Source organism: Diceros bicornis, chromosome 18 (assembly GCF_020826845.1).
Source record: "Diceros bicornis minor isolate mBicDic1 chromosome 18, mDicBic1.mat.cur, whole genome shotgun sequence".
NCBI lineage: Eukaryota > Metazoa > Chordata > Mammalia > Perissodactyla > Rhinocerotidae > Diceros > Diceros bicornis.
This window is the reverse complement of record NC_080757.1, coordinates 50,614,292-50,628,111: the sequence shown is the minus strand read 5'-3', so window position 1 is coordinate 50,628,111 and position 13,820 is coordinate 50,614,292. Positions and strand designations below refer to the sequence as shown.

Genomic DNA, 13,820 nt, shown 5'->3' with positions numbered 1-13,820 from the left:
GTTTACACAGGAATGAAACGTGCAATCCAGAGAGAATCACATTCCTCCTTAGACAGCATGTCCCTGATGCCAAGTTAACAGCAGAGAGTGAAGAAAAACTTGTGTATAGTTTGCCCTTGGAAAGAACAAACAAATTTCCAGGTAACTTACTGTATGATCCCGTAAAATACAGCTAAAGGTCCATGATTTTGCTGATTGCCTTTTCTGTTTTCTATCAGTTGGGTTTTAAAGCTTATACACATGAAAATATTTATTCATAAGTACTCTGCCTCCCATTTCTAACATGATGAAGTGTGTTACCAGATACATGATTTTAATGTGAAAGCAACTAAAATTTCCCTGAATGTAGTTCACCGAGAAACCCAGATTTGTTCTCTTTGTCAGCGTTAAATGAAGGTTTGAAATATCTTTTTTCTGAAACAGCAGAAACTTTTAATTTCTGTTAGAGGCACAGATTAAATAAGGTCTTATTTTTTAACACACTTGTAAGCGGTTCAAGGGTCTTTGTAAATTATGATTTTAATTATAAATATAATATGGTTAGTACAGAAAAGTTAGAAAATACAGAGAAGAAAATATAATTTACCCCATGCCTAATGAGTTTTTAAATAGACATACAGATACACACTTATACAAACACATGCATGGCCATAGTGACACAAGAAACTTTAAAGCTTATGAAACAAAATAAAAATGTAAAATAATAAAATCGATTTGAAAGACAGGAGAACATCTTATGGGAATGTTTTCCTTGGATTATTATAGCAGCTCTAATATGAAAATATTTTTTAGATTTATCTCTTCTGAGTAATCCTTGGAAATTAGTATTTTAGTGTACTCATTACCAATTTTACTTGCATCATTTTGTTACTATTTGCTTTTTAGATCTTTACAGTGACCTTGATAAATGTTCTGACCAGGGCATAATGAATTATGGTGTTTCTATGATGACTCTGAATAAAGTATTCTTGAACCTAGGGGGCAAATCAGCAATTGATGAGCCAGGTATGAAAATGTGGGTCTAGCAGAAAATTAAGAAAAAGAAAAAAGAAAATGACCATGTATTAGTTCATATTTGTAGATTTTTATGTGGAATTCTGCCTAGAATGTATATTGGATATAAAATAGGATTGTCCACTTTTAAAAGTATCATAATTATTTTGTATCTAACATAGGCTTGGTGCTAGGAAATTACTTGATGACATTTGTCCACGTCGCATGTCTGTTAACAGTCGCATCCCTTTGCAATGCTCACTTCCCCCTTATTACCAATAGCTGTCTGCTAATGTCATGAATTCTAGCATTGTCTCTTACATACCATTCCATATAAAAATGTGCTCTTACTTAGCTAATAAACTAATTCTAATTAACGTATTAATAACAGATAATTAAATAAGGTATTATCTTCCTTTAGTTTACTTTGTAATAATAATAATAATTAGAAGAATTTAGGAGCCTACTATGTGCCAGCCATTGTGCTCAGCTGTTGGATTTATTGTTCTTAATTCCCATAATAACTTCATGATGCAGGTGAGTAAACTGAGATTTAGAGAAGTTGAGCGATTAGCCAAAACTGTACAGCTAATGTGTGGCATATGTGTGATTTGAACAGGAGGGCTTTCGTGGACTTTCTATTACTTAAAACCATGGTGTCTTGAAAGAGTCACTGAGATGTCAATCATCAGTGATGAACTAATCTTGTGAAGGAGATTCCAGACGGCAGAGGAGACCTTTTAGAACCTCAGCTCTATAGATTTATCCTTGTGCTTTTTTAAGACTGGCTCAGCAAAAATCCCTTAGTGAAGAGCTGCTGCTGTTGGTGTGAAAGAATAAATGCTTCCCGAGAAGCCTAAACCATCTTCAAAAATTAACTTATTCGCTTATTGAAGTAGGATCTATTATATTTGTTTGAAGGAAAGATTTTGAATATAAGAGTTATGGATACCAGTAGCTTGACTTGTTAGAAGAGTTGTTTCAAATATTCTAACATAATTTTCAAAGTTTCTAAAGAGGAAGTACAAATAACATAGCCTATTATAATGGTTTATTAGCTGGCTGAAGCTTTTGGCACTCAGAAACAGGAGAAAATCAATGTGACAAGAGATACTGAAAGGGAGTCTGAAATGCAACCGGCTCTTTGTTCTCTCCCTGAAATAAAAAGGGTCGTCTGTACTGGAACTCTCTGGAGACGACAGGTCTATGCAATGGCAAGGCTACGCTTCTTAAAGTTAAGACGTGAGAGGAAAGTTCTTTTGTCCTTGTAGGTATCAGACTACTTTAAATCTCTTTTGTCAATATATACAAAAAAGATTTAAATGTGAAGAAAATAAGTCTAATAATTTCTTCATTCATTTAACAATTTTTTTTGAATGCTTACAGTGCTATCATACAGTAGTGAACACGGCTGACAAGGCCTTTAGACTTACTATCTTGTGGGGTGAGAAAAGTACCAATTAAATAATTTCCCATTAAAAATATGTTACTCGTTCATTATATCACAAATCATTATTGAAGCCTGTTACGTGCTAGGCATTGTTCTAGGTGCTTTGGTTACATTAATGAGCACAAAAAGCAAAGATCCTTGCCCTCATGGTGTTTACCTTCTGGTTGGGGGAAAAAGATAAAAAATAATAAATATAAAAACTAAGTAAATTATATAGCAGGTTATACAAAATAGAGTAGAGTAAAGGTATGGGGGTGCTGGGGAGAGTTGGGAGTGCCTTACAATTCTAAATAGAGTGGTCGGTGTTGGCCTTACTGAAATGGCCACATTTAAGCCAAGATTAGAAAACACGAAGAGACTAGCAAATAAGAGGTGGAGAATGGCAGCTCAGAACAGAAAGTACCTATTGGATTTGGCAAAAAAGAAATCATTAAAGGTTTTATCAAGAGAAGATCTGACAGTTGACAGCTCTTTTGGGGTGCTTGACCACGGAGGGAAGTAGAAAGAACAGTAGCTGAAGGGAGATTGAAGTGAGGAGGGAATTTCATTTTTTTTTTTTTTAATCAACGGAAGATAGAACATGCTTCAGCGATGATGGGAATAAGCCAGGACAATGAAAGTAACTGAATGAAAGGAGAGATGAGCTAACTGTGCAAGGTCTGGGGGAGGGTGCAAAAGGACTGGAACCATAGCAGTATTGAGGCCTGGCCTTTGATAGGAGCAAAGACATCGTCTATTACAACAGAAGGAAAGAATGAGAAGATGGGTGCATCTGTGGATAAGTTTTCTTTTCTTTTGGTGGTGATAAGACCAGAGGGAGTTTCTATCTGATGGACTTTCATTTTTTTTCTTTCTATGAAATGTGAGGCTGAGGAGGAAGGAGGTAGGGTCTAAGATCTCATGAAAAAGTAGTTATCGCAAAGAGTGGACTCGTGTATTTATCAGAGAAACAGAAAGATTGCTTGGAAGTGTTTTGCTTGTAGTTTGGGTTGGGGGGATGTGTTCTAGGATCTGAAAATAGTGTATTTTGCACTAAAATATTGCATATAGTTTTATGAAAATTAAAATATATGTAAAATAACAGCTGATGAAAGTTCAAGTTTTACTTGAAACTTTGCACATTGCGAGCTTGAGGCCACAGTGTGAAATAGGGCTTCTTTCCCTTCAGTGCTACCTAAGCAGGCTGTCTGACGCTCCTGGTATCCCATAAAACCGTTTCCCATTTCCCATTTTGTCTTAGTCAACTAGCAGGCTCACAGAGGAACCTCCTGGATCTCGACTTCTCTCTTGATGCTCTGTTATTCTTGGACACCTTGCAATGTGATAAGAATTATGCAAAATTTGGAGGCTGTTTTCAGTTTAATCTCACTTTCAGTTTTATTTTATGTAACTAAATGCTATATTTGTATGTTGAGTTTCCATAGGTTGCCATTTATATAGCATGTTTGTGACTTAACTAATCAGAGGGAAAATGCTTTAGACTCCTGTTTTAATTTTCTTTACTTAGGTTACTGGTACTTGGAATTGCTTTTGTCTTCACCATTTACAAGAAGATAATGTCTGTAGTATTTCTTCACACTCATCGTTGGGAGTTTTCATCTAGTAGGTATTTCCTCTCTCTGGAACAACTCCCACAGACTCCTCTTACCAGTCTACTGATCATCAATAATACAGGTGAGAAATAGGGCTTAAATTTAGTCTTAATTTTTATTATCAAAGATCTTTAGAAAGCACAAACCTGAGAGGCAAAAGGACCTATATTAAAAACAACTTGAGAGGAAATGGGAAAAAAGTGATGTGTGCTCAGCTTGCTTCGTTTTCAAAATAAGGAAATTGATGGGCTCATTTTCAAATCAAGAAAAATAATACAGATAATGGAAAATATCAAGTTCACCTAATTTCATGAAAATGTTTTGAATGCTTCAGTAATACTATAAACATCATTCCAAGTTTAGCAAAATTCATCAGGTTACATAATGAGTAGCACTGACTTGTATCACTAGGACAAGCCTGGGTCCTGAGGCATGCAGTTTGTATGTTTTATTTGTAATTACAAACATTACAGGGTTCTGGCAAAGTTTATAAAAATCACTAATAAAAAGTTTTGTTTCTGTGAGAATTGCAAATCTAACTCTCAGGAACAAACTCTTTTTCCTTTATAAGAATTACAAGATAAATTAACATATTTCTGAAAGAAGTCTGTTACACTGCAAATAGTAGACTGAATTTCAATGTCCCAGCATCAGAATTAATTTCATCATATTCTTAAAGAGTGAGGGTCTTTACCATGTTATTCTGGATCTTCCTTAACATGAGAGGAAATCATTCTTATTTTAAAACTTTCATGTTGATTTTCTTGCTTTTATGCTGCCTTCCTTCCTTGACTCCATTAGGATCAAATATTGAAGACCTCGTGTGGTCACTGAAGCGTCAGGATATGGTTTTGGAAATAGATGACTTTAGAAATAGAAATGGCTCAGATGATCCTTCCTACAATGGAGCCATCGTAGTGTCCGGTGACCAGAAGGTATGTTTGCCTCCATGTACTGTTTTATCATGAATGGGTTTTGCCACGTTCTAATACTTTAGAACTATAGAAAAGCAACTCAACCATTCTATATCAGCGTGACTCAGAACACCACCTTGGCCCTTTTTGAGTAAGGTATGAAATTTTATTCCTTTAAAGGGCATGTTTTCCATCCTCAGTAATTTCTTAAAGGGATCATTTTTTATTAGTGATTTGATTTGTCATAAAAGCAATGCATGTTTTGTGACAACATAGATGGACCTTGAGGGCATTATGCTAAGTGAAATAAACCAGACAGAGAAAGACAAATATTGCATGGTATCACTTAATGTGGCATCTAAAAAAAAAAAAAAAGTAAAACTCGTAGAAACAGAGTAGACAAATGGTTTCCAGGGGCTGGAGGTGGGAGAAATAGGGAGAGATTGAAAAAGGGTACAAACTTTCAGCTAGAAAATGAATAAGGTCTGAGGATTTAATGTAAAACATGCTCACTATACGTATTTGGTAACACTGTGTTGTGTCATTGAAATTTGCTCAGAGAGTAGAACTTAACTGTTCATAGATATATGTGAGGTGATGGATGTGTTAACCAGATGAGAGGAATCCTTTCACAATGTACTAGACGTGTATCAATCAAATCATCACGATGTACACTTTAACTATCTTACAATTTTATTTATCAATTTTACCTTAATAAAGCTGAAAAAAAAAACAATGCATGTTTGATAGAGAAACTCAAACATTACCAAAGTATATAATGTAGAAGGTAAAATTTTCTCTATAATTTCATTCCTTTATTTTTCCATATTATATTTCTATTAATAGTTTGGTAAATATCTTCTATACTCATTTCATTTATAAAAACACAAACTCACTATGTATATTATGATCTTATATTTGAAAATATATTTTCTAAATTGAAATTGTATTAGAGGAGTCCCGCAACTTTCTTTGTCACATAAAATCTAAGTCTTTGATATCTTTCCGTGTTAGTGAATGTTACTCTATTTCATTTACGGGGTAAGTCACTTGAATTACAAAAATAATGCATTCTTGTACCGATTCCAAAAGGCAGAAGTGTCAAAGAAAAATTAGTCTCCTTCTCACCCTAATTCCACCCTAGTAATATGTTAACTATACAATAAATATATTTACTCTAAGAATTTAGAACTTATATTTGTGTGCTTTCCTTTTTTTAAGGATTACAGATTTTCAGTTGCATGTAACACCAAGAGAACGAATTGTTTTCCTGTTCTTATGGGAATTGTTAGCAATGCCCTTCTTGGAATGTTTAACTTGACAGAGCTTATTAAAATGGAGAGAAGCACATTTCCTGTCGTAAGTATAGTATTGACTTATGTAAGGGGCGGTGTAGCAGAGGGATAAAGGGCGAGGACTTGAGAGCCTGCCACCTGAGTTTGAATCCTGCTTCTGCTACGTATTAGCAAGTTTCTTTTTCTTTTTTTTTTTTTAAAGATTTTATTTATTTATTTATTTTCCACCCAAAGCCCCAGTAGATAGCTGTATGTCATAGGTGCACATCCTTCTAGTTGCTGTATGTGGGACGCGGCCTCAGCATGGCCGGAGAAGCGGTGCTTCAGTGCGCGCCTGGGATCCGACATATTAGCAAGTTTCTTAGCCGCTCTTTGCCTCACTGTCCTTATCTGTAAAATGAGGGCTATAATAGTACCTACTTTATATGATTGTTGTGAAGATTAAGTGAGATTACTAAGTGCCTAGAACAGAGCCTGACATATATATTTTTCATTCATTCTACAAATACTTCTTGACTGTCTCTCATGTCCTGGTCCTTCCAGATGTTGGGGATACAGCATAAACAGAACAAACAAAAATCCCACCCTATGGAACTTACATTCTTGTAAGGGAGAGAGTAAGCATTCAGTACACATTTGCTATTATGTATTCTGAAAGATCAAGAATTTTTCGAGTAGTTTTATGTTTAGTCTCATTAAATTTTTTCCATTATATTTATATTTAAAAGATTTAATGGAAAAAATTTAAATATATAATAGAATTCCTTACTTTAGTAAATTAAATGTAACCTATTATCTTCTATCCCTTCTGTTGATTTTTTTTCCATTACATTTATTACCCCTTGAGGCACTATTTGAGTTACGTTTTATTGCTGGCCTCACTCCTCTAGTCTGAAATCTTGTCTGATCAAAAATTGCACCCAGCTGCCCAAGACATAGAATATTAAAAGAGCCAAGATCCAACAGGACACTGAAAAATTTTAAATGATAGGGAAAAATCATAGAACTGTTAAAGAATCATAGTTTAGGCTTTGTTTGGTTCACTGTCCAGAACAATTCTTCACACTTACTAGGTGAAATCATACATATTTGCCGAAATCAATGAATGAATGGATTTGCTTGGAAACCTAGAACACAGAGAAGCCTCAAACTCAAATCCTTAATCTTATGTCAGATTTCCTTGGGGAAATTTGCTGAGTATGTCGTATACACTGATTAAAGCAAGCGTGGTAGGTATATATGTGTATATACATATGTACCTCAGTGAGACTTATGAGAATCTATGGCCCAATCCTAAAATTATGATTATTTAACAGTTCTGTAGTATTTTATCTATTATTTTATTACTATTATTTTTTTTTTGCTGAGGAAGATTGTCCCTGAACTAACATCTGTACTCATCTTCCTCTATTTTGTATGTGGGATGCCACCACAGCATGACCTGATGAGCGATGTGTAGGTCCATGCCTGGGATCGGAACCTGCAAACCAAAGCAGAGCTTGAGAACTTAACTGCTGCACCACTGGGCCGGTCCCACGCTCTACTATTTTAAATTCTGCAGTGTTCTTTTGGGCCTTGGCTCTTTTATGTTTTATATCTTGCAGAGTGCAGTGCAATTTTTGACCATATGTGATTTTAATAACCCTTTCTCAGCCTTCAAATAATTTCTAACAAGTGTGTTCGATTATGGTAGATTAAAAAAAGGGAAAAGCTAGGGAAATTGGGTGGATATTTGCAAGTATATGCATAGTGGTTATGGAAAATGAAATTTTACTGGAAAATTTCACAATGAGAAATTAACATAATGCCAGCTCTAGTTTTTTACATATGAAATAGGGCAATTTAATTATAAGTATAAAAACCGTTTAATATAAAACAATATGATGTCTTTCTAGATGGAAATAGCAATGTGCTACCAACTCAGAGCAAGAATAAGGAAAATACAATCAAACCTCAGTCCCAGTAATTTCTCAAGATTGAGATCTAATATCGTTTCATCTATTTCCCAGTGCCCCAGAGTTAATTGTGCCCTCATTTAGCCTTCATTACATTTACTTATGTTACAGAATTTATGTTGTCTTGCCATTATTTGTTTATTTTTCAAATATAAACTTCTTGAGGGTAGTAATCATACCTGATTTCTCTTTTTGCTCTCATCACAAAGGATAATGCCTGGCACAGAGCAAAACTTCCATAAGTGTTTGTTGAATGGATGGGTCAATGGATAAATGAGTGAGTAGACTGGATAACTTCCGTCATGTCAGTTACCAATTATCACCTCTAAACCACAGCTTTCTCTCCTGCAAGATGAGAACTGCAAGCAGATAATCTGTAATCGTTTTTCTATTCCTAAAATTTTGTGATTCTAATATTTGCTCTTTCTAACTCACAAAGTAGGTGTAAGGTTCAGCTGAGAGGTTATTTTTGAAAGTACTTTGGGAGTGTTTAAGGTATCGTACAATCATGAGCCATTGTTATCCTTACTGTGGAGCGTGTTACAATTATCCCTCGTCAAAATCTTCTCTTCTCTGCTAAGAGATAAAAATTGTCTTGCAGCCTTTGAATGAAAGGGCTAGAGGGCTTTCGATCTGTATAACTGAATGAACATTTGGCTTACTGAATGCAAACCAACTGTTAGGTCACCTTGCATTTAATCAAAAGCTTTCTCTGTCTGAAGGGAAAGTAGGTCTGGCTGAGCATGATAGCCTTAGAGGGAGAAAGACAGTGTTTGGGGGTTTCCTCTCAATGATAGCAAGCCTTGCCAAAGTATAAATGATGCCTACCTCTGTTCACTAGATAAAAGAGCCTAGGGACTCTGGGTATTGTCAGAGTGAATTCCCTAGAAAAATATCAAGATGAAGAACATTCTGCTCAGGCAGAAAGTACTGCCAATGGAGCTCTTTATCACCTACAGTCTCATAAGGGTACCTTTCCTCTTGACTCTCTCTTCAGCTTCCTCCTTCCTCACTTCTTTTTCCCCAACATTATTCAGAATGTTTTTTCAATCTTTAGGCAGAGTAAGTAGAAATGGAACTGAGGGGAGAACTTAACTCTGGGCGCTTTTGCTTCAGGTGCAATATGATACAAATTTATCTTTTCCATGTAGCCTCTCACTCTGAATGAGTCGTATGTGGCCAGTGGACCCCAAAGGGATGCATTAGTTGCTTTAGTTTAGTTTTTGAATCTGCTTGCGAAGATTATTACTCATGAATTTGCAGAATATTTGTCTCAGCATATTACCTCCAGACATCAAATATGTTCATTGTTGATTCTCTCAATTTATTAGCTAGAACCCCCTTTATTAGTTAGGGGTTCTATTCTTCCCTCCTGACACAGCTCTGACACAGCTCCTTGATTTGCCCTTTTGCTAAACCAGATCAGAAAATGAGAGATGATGCATGGATGCCTGGGCTTCCTCCCTTACCATCTAGGTAAACCCAGACGAAATCGGTGTGTGTGTGTAGGGGGAGGGGAGCTTGTCAAGAAAGTGATCTGGGATATTAATTTTGTTTTCTGTGGATCCAGGGCAACTGAGTTGTCCCTTAGTCCCTCATGAATACCTTTTAAAATATTCAATTGGAAATTGTATTTCTTTAGGAAAATTACAAATTTCAGGTTTTTTTCTAGTTGTTACATTTTCACCTGATACAGGTATTTTCTTTTAAAGAAAATAACTATTATTCATTTTTTACACATGCATAACCTAACAAAGTAACCAATTATAGTCAGAATAGGGATTAGTATAATATAGTTTACTGCCCACTAGTCGAGGGACATGATTTATTTTTATTTTTAGCCACAATCACCCTTTTAGTCAGGTATAACAACTTCCTGTATCAGCAACACCTCAGATCTAGGGGCTGGTTTTATCCCAGCAGAAAGCACAGACCAGTAGTTCTCCTACTTTAATGTGCATCAAAATTACCTGCAGGGCTTGTTAGAACAGACTGCTGGGTCCCATTCCCAGAGGTTCTGAATCAGTAGGTCTGGGATGAGGCCTGAGGACTTGCATTTCTGACAAGTTCCCAGGTAATATTGATGCTGCTGGTCTGAGACCACACCTTGAGAACCACAGGCATAGAAGTGTCTATATCTCCACAATTCAATTTACAGAGCCAGCTGTACATTGCCTCTGATGTCTGCAGGTGTCTTCTAATGCTGTCAAGACTTCTTTTAATAACTTCCTTTACACATTCCTCATTATTTCTATACTTTGAAATGGGTGCTTCACTTAGCTCTTTGTTATCTGTCCCTTCTTGGTTCTTGCCTGATATTGCTTCCTGGTTTTTCTTAAATTCTACTGTTTTCCTCCTCACTTAGGTTAAATACAACTGCTTTGAGTTATTGAGCACCTCTCACGTGGCAAAGACTACACTAGCTAAGAATCATGATTTCACTTAATCCTCACTAATGCCTTTGAAGTTAATATCATACTCATGTTGCAAATAGGAATACTGAAGTACATAGACAGAACATTCACTAGTTAATAAGTCCCACTAGTCAAATATTTAGCATTGGAATTCCAATGCCTACATTCAACCTCTGCCCAGCAATGAGTTTCATTGGTTAGCTCTGACCTTCCACGTATCTGGACCGCCTAAGCCTCCTACCAATATTCATATTCATATTTATATTCACATTCATATGTCCATTTCATATTCAAGGGCCAGTCAAGGCACTTTTTGTCCAAGGACAGAAAAGGAGTCTGGACAAGGATACGGAAAGAAGAATAAATGAGAAATGAAAAACCCAAGGGAATTTTAAGGAATAGTGATTTTTGATGGCAGATTGAAACAAGTTTAAAAAAGAGAGACACGTCTAAGAAGACACTGTTTTCTAGCTTAGAAAATTGAAAAAGTCACAATACTACTGATAGAAACAGGGAAGTTGTAAACACAAGTTTATTTGGAAGAGATGTTGGTATTAGTTTTGGATTTAGTATATTGGGTGAAGCAAGAGCCGTAAAGAAGAGAGATGGGAGAGCACAGAAGAGCAGAGATTTCGGTGAGAACATCAGGAAGTACTTACAGGTAGAAGGCATAGGATGTAGAGGAGGAAACATTTATCTATCTGGCCAGACCGATGGGAGAGAGAACAACAGATGTGTGTCAACCTATAATATTGACCCATTCAGTGTCCGGCAACAGGGTCAAACAGATGGGTAACACCCCTTCCAGAGGAGTGAGGCTAGGAAGCTATGGGTATGGAGACCCAGGTGTTATTGCTTCCTCACACTGATGATTGTGTATGTGTTCAGCCTCTGCTAATCTCACTCTTCCCACGTCTTTCCTGATGCTCTGGAAAGTATCTACTGCTTCTTTTCTGTCCTCCCACTTCCACCTGCATTCACAAAAAAATCTTATCTTTTCTGCACTCCTTTTTTTTAAGTCTATTGTTATAACAGTAATAAATTAAAGATTGTTTAATTTAAACATTTCTAGAAGTCGAGAAATTATTTATGCAGGAAAGATTTGCTCCCTTCTAATTATATCTTGTATGTAGGAGCAAGAACATAAGAACAGCTTCAAGACAATTACTATTAGAGTTTTAGAGGCTATTATTTATAATTCATCTACTTGGAAATAGGGAGCAAACGACAACTTAGCTCAGTGCTTCAAAGGCTATAAATGTAGTTCCAAAGAGTGTTGGTCTTCATTTAAAAATTACTATGTACAGGGGGCTGGCCTCGTGTACTGCTGCTGGTGGCCTGGGTTCGGATCCTGGGTGCGCACCGATGCACTGCTTGTCAGGCCATGCTGTGGCGGCGTCCCATGTAAGGTGGAGGAGGATGGGCATGGATGGTAGCCCAGGGCCAATCTTCCTCAGCAAAAAAAAGGGGAGGATTGGCATGGATGTTAGCTCAGGGCTGATCTTCCTCACACACACACAAAAAAATTATTAGGGACAAATGAAAGAGAAACTGCTCTTGCCCTCTAAATATGTGCATTTAAAATTAAAAATTTCAATTTCTTTTGATATCACATTGTTCTTGGGAAAGGAATCTGCCATTAAGGGTAACAACACATGCTTACTTCTCTTTTTGTTTGCTTTTTAAATCAGATATATGCTTTCATCTTCAGTTTTTCACAATTTCCCCAAACATACCTTATAATTATGTTTGAGTGTGTGATTTGTAACAATTTCAATAGCTTACAGGTGTGTTTTGAACTTCTAAGATGACATATGCTGGGAATTGGTTTTTTGGAATGGCCCGTATTTTTGTTTGTTGCAAACTGCGTTTGTTCTTATGTCGACATGAGCAGCATCAGTGATTACAAGTCAGAGGCAGTGGGAGAGGGAGGAGGAGAGGGGGGAGAGAGAGAATGATTTTATCTGACTTTAGGAATTAGAATTTCTTATACATACAGGATTGCCCTTCAAGAAAAATATGTTTAAGTATAAATTACCCTATCCTAATCTCATTATAGATTCTAGTAAATGGTTAATCGTATGTCAGAGAGGTCAGGAAGTTCATTACTCAACACAATAAAATTGCCTCAGCTTTAAAGGAAATCATACTAAATCAACTTCAGAGATGAAAATGTGGTCCTTTGTGATTGCATGTAGTTGTGTCACAATTCCAAAGGGAATTTGTATTTCTAACATAGCATGAAATATAAGATATACCACATTTCCAAACTTTTAATTACGCTTTTGTATACTAGCCTTCAAAAATTTATGGTATAGTCTATCTACAACAAAGTGTAAATCAGCTTCACAAATGGGTCAGACTTTTCCTGTTGAGCCAATGGCTGTGCCTTCCCGCATTGCTTGTCAGATACTTAGGAGGATGCTATTTTCCGGTCACAGAGACACTATTTTCTTTGGAAGAGTATTGGTGTCTTAGTTGTCCGGAGGCCTACTTCCCTAAACCTGGGCTGGAAAGTTACTGAAGCTCAGAGTCACTATATAAAACAACATAGACTAAAAGAACTAGCTGCCGCTATAACGTCATGCTATTTAATAAAATTTATTAAACATTATTTTACAGAAACAAAATATCTTTTTCTACCTAAGATGTCAACCCCTCTTGCATTCCTTCTATTTCTTTATCAGCAAAAACCTCAGTCTCAGTTACGGATTGCAGGTCTCTGTCCTCCAGCATACTGGTGTGGACAGGCTCTGGGGGGCATTCCATTACTGCCTGATTCTTCTTTCCATACATTTAATTCACTGCTTCATGTTTTCGATTTTCACACTTTCATTGGGACTCATGTTTGCTCTGGTAAGTGATAATTTTTTTCCCAGGCCAAATATAATAAAAGAATCAAAACAGAAATTCATTTGTATTAATATTTTGTCATTAACAAAAGGCATATGCAAGAAAATTGCCTTGGACAGCTTTATGATCTGATTCTCTCCCTGCCCCCTGTCCCATACATGACCTGCCATCTCTAATCTTGCTATTAATTCTATTGTTTGCATGTGGTTTGCATCGTTGGTTAGGCAGCTTCTCTTATATTCTTCACATATGTGATTTCATTCATCTTTCGCAAGGGGAGAAAAAGTGACGGCTTTTGCTCTCTTGGCTTTCTTATTGTATCTATCTATCTATCTGTCTGTCTGTCTGTCTGTC

At 36.3% G+C, this 13,820-nt stretch overlaps 1 pseudogene; it reads left to right on the top strand.

Annotated features, from left to right (window-relative positions):
* LOC131417960 (ATP-binding cassette sub-family A member 10-like) overlaps window positions 1-13,820 on the top strand; it is a 50,761-nt pseudogene that overhangs the window by 17,155 nt on the left and 19,786 nt on the right.